The 8,990-nt window shown below is 35.2% G+C and overlaps 1 pseudogene across 1 annotated transcript; it reads right to left on the bottom strand.

Annotated features, from left to right (window-relative positions):
- Window positions 1–5,374: 5,374 nt before the first annotated feature.
- Window positions 5,375–5,848, bottom strand: LOC105549645 (annotated as a pseudogene). Its single transcript, XR_001007585.1, has one exon. The product of XR_001007585.1 is annotated as a 40S ribosomal protein S17 pseudogene (transcript).
- Between the last annotated feature and the right edge of the window lie 3,142 nt (window positions 5,849–8,990).

Here is an 8,990-nt window from a genome sequence, read left to right as displayed (position 1 = left end):
TGAGTTAATATATTAATATAGTCAAATCTAAACATTTAATTGAGTAGTGATCCAATAGTGAAAAAGAGAGGGAGGGTTTTGTTTTCACAGAACCAAAAGTTATGCAAGAAAATTATTATATGAAATCACAAATAAATAAATATAAACATTCAAATCATAATTAAGACCTGTAAATAGAAAAAATTACTATTTTGAACCTGGTATCCCCAAGATTTACAGGTAAATCATAATAGTATGTACTGTTTTTAGGATATAGAAAAAAACGAACTTATATAATAGCGAAGGTAAAAATAATTATAACTAGTTTGAGAAATAGAAATCTGTCAAAAGCTTAAATTTTTACTAATCTTGACTTCATAATTTAGTTCTAGGATTTTAATATAATGGTAACCAGAAACTGGAACTATGATATATGTGTAAACGTTGATGTTTATTACAAAGTTAATTAAAAATAAAATCTTAAAAACCCAAATGACCAAAACCAAGAAAAATTTAAAGTACTGTTTTAGGAGAGCAATGCAGTAGAATATAACTATGTAGCCATTAAAAATTTACTATTGTGCTAAAAGAGCTTACAATATGTTTGTAATTAAAATAGCATTATGCATCCCTCTGTGTATAATATAGGCTAAATTTTTAGCAAAGTATATGCCAACATTCACATGCTTTTACACCTATAGCTAAAATAATTATAATTATAATAAAAACTAAGGGAAATACAATGGTAATAAATGTTATTCTCATTTGGACTTCTGACAGTGGTTTTTCCTTTATGGTTTTCTATGTTTCCCATTTTTCTAAGTTATCACATTACTTCCATAAGTAGCAAAAATTAACTAATAAATGTATGATGTTGGAAAATATAAACTATTCCACATGGAATTTTCCTTTTTAATTATGCATTTGAATCATTTTGAATTGTAGCATTGGTTAGGTGTGAGCCTAGGACTCTCCAGATACGTGCTTTCAAAACTAATTTCAAGATAACAAATAACAGTGTTAAACAAGGACTGATTCCAAACCAGTACCTCTTGCGAATTTCTATTTGCCTTTTGTTTTTGTCCTCACTTGAGTTTCTTAGATGCGATCTCACTCTATTACCCAGGCTGAAGTGCGGTGGTGCAATCTTGGCTCACTGCGGCCTCTGCCTCCCCGGTTCAAGCAATTCTCCCACCTCAGCCTCTCCAGTAGCCGAGTTTACAGGGGCGCGTCACCAGGTCCGGCTAATTTGCATTTTTAGTAGAGACAGGGTTTTACCATGTTGGCAAGCAAGGCTGTTCCCGAACTCCTAACCTCAAATGATCCACCTGCCTCAACCTCCCTAAGTGCTGGGATTATAAGCCTGAACCACTGCGCCTGGCTGAGAGTGGTTCTAATTTACTGTGCTTTTTTGTTGGTTTGTTTATGCAAATGTACTTCTTAATCCTAGTTTTGGATCATAATGTGGTTTCAATGGCCTGATAGTCCCTGTCCCTCAATTCTCTTCTCGGAACTGAAAGTATTCAATGGTAATGGCCATATCCCTACATCCAAAGCACAATTTGATCTTTGTCTCTGTTGCATTTGGCTCTGTTGTTCATTCTCTTTTTAAACCTCTCTCAAATATTTTCCCATGACTTTACAATCGTATTTCTCCTCAGGTGATTTCTTTAGTTGCTTTTTTTGTGGATATTTTCTCTTTTTCCTTCCTCTTTTGGCTCCTCTTTCACTTATAGATTTGAGCTCCTTGTTGGCAACGTAATCTAAGGAAACATATCCAGGCTGTAAAATGATAAATGGTTGCAACCAAAGCTAATGCATAAAAGCTTTTAGTAAGTAACTTTATCACCCCCAGTTTTTAGTTTTTCTTCCATGGAACAATGGAATTGGGAGATGTAGGTGAGGAAATTCAGGTTTATGAATATTTACTTTCTTAACAGTGACTATGAACAAGCCAGAGATTATGTATAATGAATCAGTGGAACCTGAGGATTTGCAAGCTTGCAGGCTCTTTGCATTACCACCTCAGTCCAAATCCTCATGATCTCATTTAATGATTACTGCAGACTGAGCACCAGAAGATTCCATAAGGTGCTGCTTTCTCAGGAATTAATGTTTTATTCATTTGCATGTAGCATGTTCTCATTACAACATCTACAAAGTAAAGTGGAAATCTTCCAAATGAGGCAGTTGGGAGTTTTGGTTGTCAGTTCATTCTTAATTCTACTAAAAATGTATTATTGATTTCCTTCATGCTTGTTATGAAACAAATATAAAAACTCTGCTATGTCTTTCTCATACTACTTTTGTTCCTCTCCTGAATTAACTGTCTTAATACATTTAATTAATTCTAGCAAAAATAGAGAAGATTTAATACTCACCTAATGTTTACTTCTTTTTAAAACTAATTTTCTTTCTGACCAAAATTACCCCAAGCTTTCTCCCACTTATTTTTGTCTTTCTAATTACCTTTTAAAATATTCTACAATGAAGAATACAGCCTTTGTTTTCCTACAGATTCCTTTCCCAATCAGTGGTTTCCATCAGTTCCTTAAATATTGGTTGTTTTCCATACATTACTTCTCATCTTTATTTTCTTGTCATTGTATAATCTATTTTAGATAATATTGTGCACTCAGCATTTTAAGTAACAACAACATACTAATGGCTGCAGTGCTAATATTATTATTATTATTATTATTATTATTATTATTATTAGGAGATGGAGTCTTGCTCTGTTGCCCAGGCTGGAGTGCAGTGGCGTGATCTTGTCTCACTGCCACCTCCACCTCCTGGGTTCCAGTGATTCTCCTGCCTCAGCATCCTGAGTAACTGGTACTACAGGCATGTGCCACCATGTCTGGCTAATTTTTGTATTTTCAGTAGAGACGGGGTTTCACCGTGTTAGCCAGACTGGTCTCGAACTCCTGACCTCAGTCAATCTACCCGCCTCGGGCTCCCAAAGTGCTGGGATTACAAGTGCAAGCCACTGTGCCTGGACTCCAGTGCTATTATTTTTACGTTCTTCTGTCTTGTGTACATATCTAACTGAAAATGTTACAACATTGGGTGTAAATCAATCATGTGTTCATTCTGTGGGACTGTCTGAGAATTATAGTTCCTGATTTTAGGAATTAAAATAATGGGATGAAGTTATTGGCGGGATAATATCCAAGAGTTCTACTTGACCTCCACATCAACCCCTCATACTAAATTAAGCTAGAAGATGTGTTTATCATGGAAATTCCATACTCAGAGAGTTCAGTTACATGTAAAACCTAACTTCCATGAACTCTTCCACTACCTGTTGAGTGTTATAGGTGTTCTTCTGCCACTTTTCCTTTGATTATGTATATTCACATTTTATGTCATTTTAGATACATAGTTTAGAACTCACTAAATAAGCACTCATAGATTTCCTCATTATTTTTTAAATGTAATATCTATGCCATATTTAGGAGGAGAAAGGTGTAGTGAAATTACACTCTCCCAAGGGAAGAAAGACCAGCTGGCTTGGGTTCCAAACACAGCTTCTCCACTAACGCATATATGTGCTTAACCACTTTGGCTACAACTTCTTTATTAATATTTGATGATCCCTGTGACAGTTAATTTTACATGTCAACTTGGCTGGGCCACAATACGCAGATATTTGGCCCAACATTATTCTGGATAATTCCGTTAAGGTGTTTTGAGGATGAGGCTGATATTTATATTGGTGGACTTTTAGAAAAGCAGTATTGGTACTCTCTTCTGTGAGGAAGCCTCATCTAATCAGTTGAAGTTTCTAATAGTACAAAGACTGACCTTCCCTGAACAAGAAGGAATTCTCTCAGCAGACTTCCTTTGGCTGAAAACTGAAACTTTTCTCTGAGTTTTCTCCATCTCCAAGTCTCCTTACTTGATCTGCAGATTTTGAACTTACCAAGTCACCACAATCATGTAAGCCAACTCCACTCTATCTTTCTTCACCTCTCTTTTACTCTTTCCCTGTCTTTCTACCTCTCTTAACCCTAATTAATACACTAATACATATTTTGGTACTGATAATGGACTTCTCACCTATTTCACTTTTAGGAAAACCATGATAAATTAACAAGACTAAATTTGTTCTAAATTTCTAAAGAAGAATGGTAATCCATTACTTATTGTTTAAATCTTCTTTATATTTTTAAAATACTTTATTGCATGAATATATAAATGATTGCAAAAGGAAGGCATAGTAAAATGTTCAAGAAGAAAACTATTATCTGGAAATATACATAGAGCACTTTGGGGTGGGGATTGGGTTATAAATGTGTAATATATTGTTTTACAAGCAAACCTGGTTTCTAAAGGAATTAATTACTACCTAAATATCTTTGCTCCATTTAATCATTTTGCAACATAATTATGGTGTTCTCAATTTTCCTAAGAAAGGAGTTTTATTTAAAATTGAACTATATTTTCTAAATGAAAATGCCATACCTGGCTTTAATTTCTTTTGTGTATTGTCAATAGATTTCGAAGACTTAACATTGTTAAACAATGCATTAATTATTTAAGTAATTATGTTTTATTAAAAAACATACACATCATTTATTCCATTTCATAAATGCAAAATAGTTAATATAATTATGAATATGGAGGAATCAATGAAATGATTGAGTTATATTCTACAAACTAATTAGCAAAGCTGTTTTAAGAGGATAACTATCATCGTTTTGTTAAATTGTCTTATTTCTCATTTTTTCAGTTGTCTAAAATTTCTTGTTGATTGCTAAAAAAGGACATACATTTTTCCGTTTCTTAAACATTGGTTTTAGTATTGTAAAAATCTCAACGTTGCTTTTTGAAAAAGTAAGCACAGTCTTCAACTATGTGGAAAAAAAAATTAGAAACGTGTTTTAATTCTAATACATGACATCATAAAACAACAGCAAGAATGCATGTTTATTACACCTTATTATGTGCCAGAAACTTTTCTGCACTTGAGGTACCAAGCAATTAAACAAACAAGCCATTTTCTCTCAATAGGAAATACAGGACATAAACAAATACATGTAAAATAAATTATATAACATGTAAGCGGTATATATTTTTTAAAAGTTAGAAATGTAGAATTGAGGTCATGATGCTGTTAATATTACAAGATCAAGAACAATATTTCTTAAAAGATGGAAATTGATCATATACTAGAATCAAGTGAGGGAGTAACCCATGTGGATATTTTGGGAAAGAAGAAGTTAAAAAAACAAGTACAAACACAACATCAGAAAAAAAATAATAAAGTTACTAATATTCAGCTTCTGACATTAAAAATAAGATCAGGCAACAAGATTATAGATTGGAAAAACAGCCATTCTTAAGAGAGGAAAATATATTTCCTAAATTCTTTTTTTTTTTTTTTTTTTTTGCTGTTGTCCCAGATTTATTGAAAATAATATAGCACTGCAGAAAAAATTCAAACAGGTGCCCGAGGCCTTTTGAAATTCATCCTAACTGTAGGCTGAGTGACCTGCAGGTTGGACAGACTGCTGAAGTCCAAAAGCTTCAGCATTTCCTTAGTGTCAGGATCTACTTCGATTATCTCTTGATCCAGGGCTGAGACCTCAGGAACTTAATTGTCTCTCCTTTCTCTCTCCTCCTCCTGGAGCTTGATGGAGATACCTCTTACAGGGCCTCTCTGAATCCGCTTCATCAGATGCGTGACATAGCCTGATATCTTGTTGCAGAGCTTCTTGCTGGGGATAATGGCGATCTCCTCGCACACGCGCTTGTTGGTGTGGAAGTCGTTGCCCAGGCGCGTGTAGTACTTCTCTATGATGACCCGGGCCTCCTTCTTCACGGTTTTGGTGCGAATGCGGCCCATGTTGGCGGGTCCTTGGTAAAAGAGCTATTTCCTAAGTTCTTTTAACTTTTGTTTAGACATATTAAAGGTCATGATGATTGACTATTAGAGTACAATTCTATAATAACCCGCAGTTACCATTGTCTCTTGAGTGTGGCTAAGAACTATACGTAATGGCATAGTCAGTCCTTTGATTACGTTATTTTAACACGGTTGACTTAAAGAATGAATATTCTCTTGAGTGGAACTGACCTAATCAGTTGTGTCCTTAAAATTGACTGAGTTCTGCTTAGCAAAGAGATTTGAAGCATGAAAGAAGATCAACATGAAGGGTATATTCCTAGGCTGGTTCTGAACATGAAAAAGGTCATGTGATAAGGAACATATGCAACTTCAGGAAGATCAGAGCATCCTCTGACTGACAGTTAAAAACAGTCTTACACCTGCAGAAACTTCAATCTTACAATTGCAAAGAACTGAAACTTACCAAACTCTGTGAACTTGGAAGTAGACCCCGAGCTGCAGATGAGAACATAAGCCCTCTGCCACTTTGATTCTTGCCTTTTGAAACTGATGAAAGAAACGAGCCATGCCATGCCTGGACCTACAGCACTGTGAGATAATAGATGGGTATTATGTTACGGTTCTAAGTTGCAGTAATTTGTTACAGAACATTAGAAAATGAGTACAACTCTAATAATAGAATTTTCTCCCTAGTGTAGACTATGACTACTGTTGCTTTATGTCACGAGGCATTGCATTATAGGGACAGTTCTAAAAGTTTCACACATTACATTATCTGGAAAGTTTAATGTACATTCTATTATACATTTAATGATTAGAAATAGAGATGGGTATTATGAAAGTTTAAAATAGTACAATTGTCAAATTCTAAATTTAATTATTAAAATTATTAAATTATCAAATCAGAGTAAATGGATAATATATGGCAATAAAAATTCTTGCAAAAAATAATATTTTAGATTATGTATTATTATTATTGCTATTTTTTTGAGATGGAATCTTGCTGTATTGCCCAGGCTGGAGTGCAGTGGCAAGATCTCAGCTCACTACAAGCTCCACCTCCCAGGTTCATGCAATTCTCTGCCTCAGCCTCCTGAGTAGCAGGGACTACAGGCACCCGCCACCATGCCTGGCTAATGGTTGTATTTTTAGTAGAGATGGGGTTTCAATATGTTAGCCAGGATGGTCTCAATCTCCTGACCTCGTGATCCGTCTGCCTTGGCCTCCCAACGTGCTGGGATTACAGGTGTGAGCCACTGCGCCCATCCAGTATTTTAATTATTAAAAATGGAGGTATTATGAAAGCTAAAAGGATATCAGAAGTGAATTGATAGACAAGAGTAGAGTAAATCAGACACTCAGGTTTATCAAGATTTGAGGATTAAAATAATTTAAAATATCATATAATTGAGGAGTCTTAAATATAATTCTTTTTTTAAAATTTTTTAATTTTTTTTTCAGACTCTCCCTCTGTCGCCAGGCTGGAGTGCAGTGGTGCAATCTCAGCTCACTGCAACTTTCACCTCCCAGGTTCAAGTGATTCTCCTGCCTTAACCTCCTAAATAGCTGGGACTACAGGCATGTGCTTCCACACCCAGCTAATTTTTATATTTTTAGTAGAGACGAGGTTTCACTGTGTTAGCCAGGATGGTCTCGATCTCCTGACCTTGAGATCTGCCCACCTTGGCCTCCCAAAAGTGCTGGAATTACAGGCATGAGCCACTGTGCTCGCTCAATAGAATTTATCTTGATAAAAATGTGCAGCTGTGGGATGAACGTTTCTCTGGATGGACCAGTATGAGGTCATTCCAAATAAGCTAGAACGCTCAGCATGGTCACAGAGATAATTAGTTTTCCTGGGCTACCTTCGGCACCAATGTGAGTCAATAGCAGATATAATAGAGGTCCCTGAAGCCAACTACCTCATAAATGAGAGTGAGTGAATTAGAAACCATGGGCTCTGACAAACCTAAACAAGACATGATCGTATCACCTCCTAACTAAATCCCCAAGTGCTAGAAAAACATATAGTGAGCTACTGAATAAGGAATGTTACCTTTAAGATTAATGGAACAAGAAAACGTCACAGAGGATCTAAGGACTCTTCTCAAACACCACCAAGTTACAGAACCTCACCCAAACACTAGATGTGAAGGAACTATCTTAGAGAGGTGCAGGACATGAGGAGAACTATTGAAGATCAAGCATGTTTACTTAGAGAGGCTGAACATTACTTAAAGTGACTATTTATGTTATCATAGCCAGGCTAATGTTAGTTGATGAGATTGTGAGATTATTCTTTCTATATATGGAAGGTAAGGACGTCTATAATAGTTATAGACAAAATAAAAAAGCTACATTGTTGCTGGGTATCCAAGTCATAGTGTGAATAAATGTGTGATATCAATACATAAACACATTTATATACATGCAGACAGACATATATAGACATACACGTTTACCTCAAAATCAATAATTATTGCACTCAGCTGTTTGGGCTGCTGTAACAAACAAATACAATATGCTACGTTTGACTTCACAAAGATTTATTTCCTACATCATTGGCAGCTGGGAAGTTCAAGATCAAAGTGCTGGCAGATTCAATGTCAGGTAAGGGCTCTGTTCTTTCTTCACAGATACTCATTGTATCTTCACAGGATGGAGAGAAGAAATCATAAACAAGACTCCCTTACTTGCTCTAACAGTTTTCTTATAAGGACACTAATCCCATTGTAAAGGCTCCACCCTCATGACCTAGTTACCTCCCAAAAGGTCTCTGTCCTAATTCCATTCCACTGAGGGTTAGGATTTCAACATATGAATTGTGGAAGGACACATACTGCAATCTGTAACAATTCTCCCTAGTCACATGTAAATAATCTATATTCAATTTATGTTTTCACATACTTTTTTTTCACATAGAAAATGTAGTGAATGAGCAGTGTGCTAGTTCTTCAAATTCTTACAGTTTATTATCTTTAAGTTTAGAAATCTTTCATATGTTGTTTACTTTGATAATTTATATGGCAATGAAAATTCATGCAAAAATGTAAATAATATAATCAATTCAGAAAATACTAACCTGAGCAAGCCCTATCTCAAAATCATTATTGCATTACCTAGTTATGTGTAAATGATCCTTTCTCTGTTTATGAAA

Source organism: Mandrillus leucophaeus, unplaced genomic scaffold (genome assembly GCF_000951045.1).
Source record: "Mandrillus leucophaeus isolate KB7577 unplaced genomic scaffold, Mleu.le_1.0 Scaffold45, whole genome shotgun sequence".
In the NCBI taxonomy this organism is placed as follows: domain Eukaryota; kingdom Metazoa; phylum Chordata; class Mammalia; order Primates; family Cercopithecidae; genus Mandrillus; species Mandrillus leucophaeus.
Note: the sequence above shows the minus strand (reverse complement) of the source record. Positions and strands in the feature narration are given on the sequence as shown.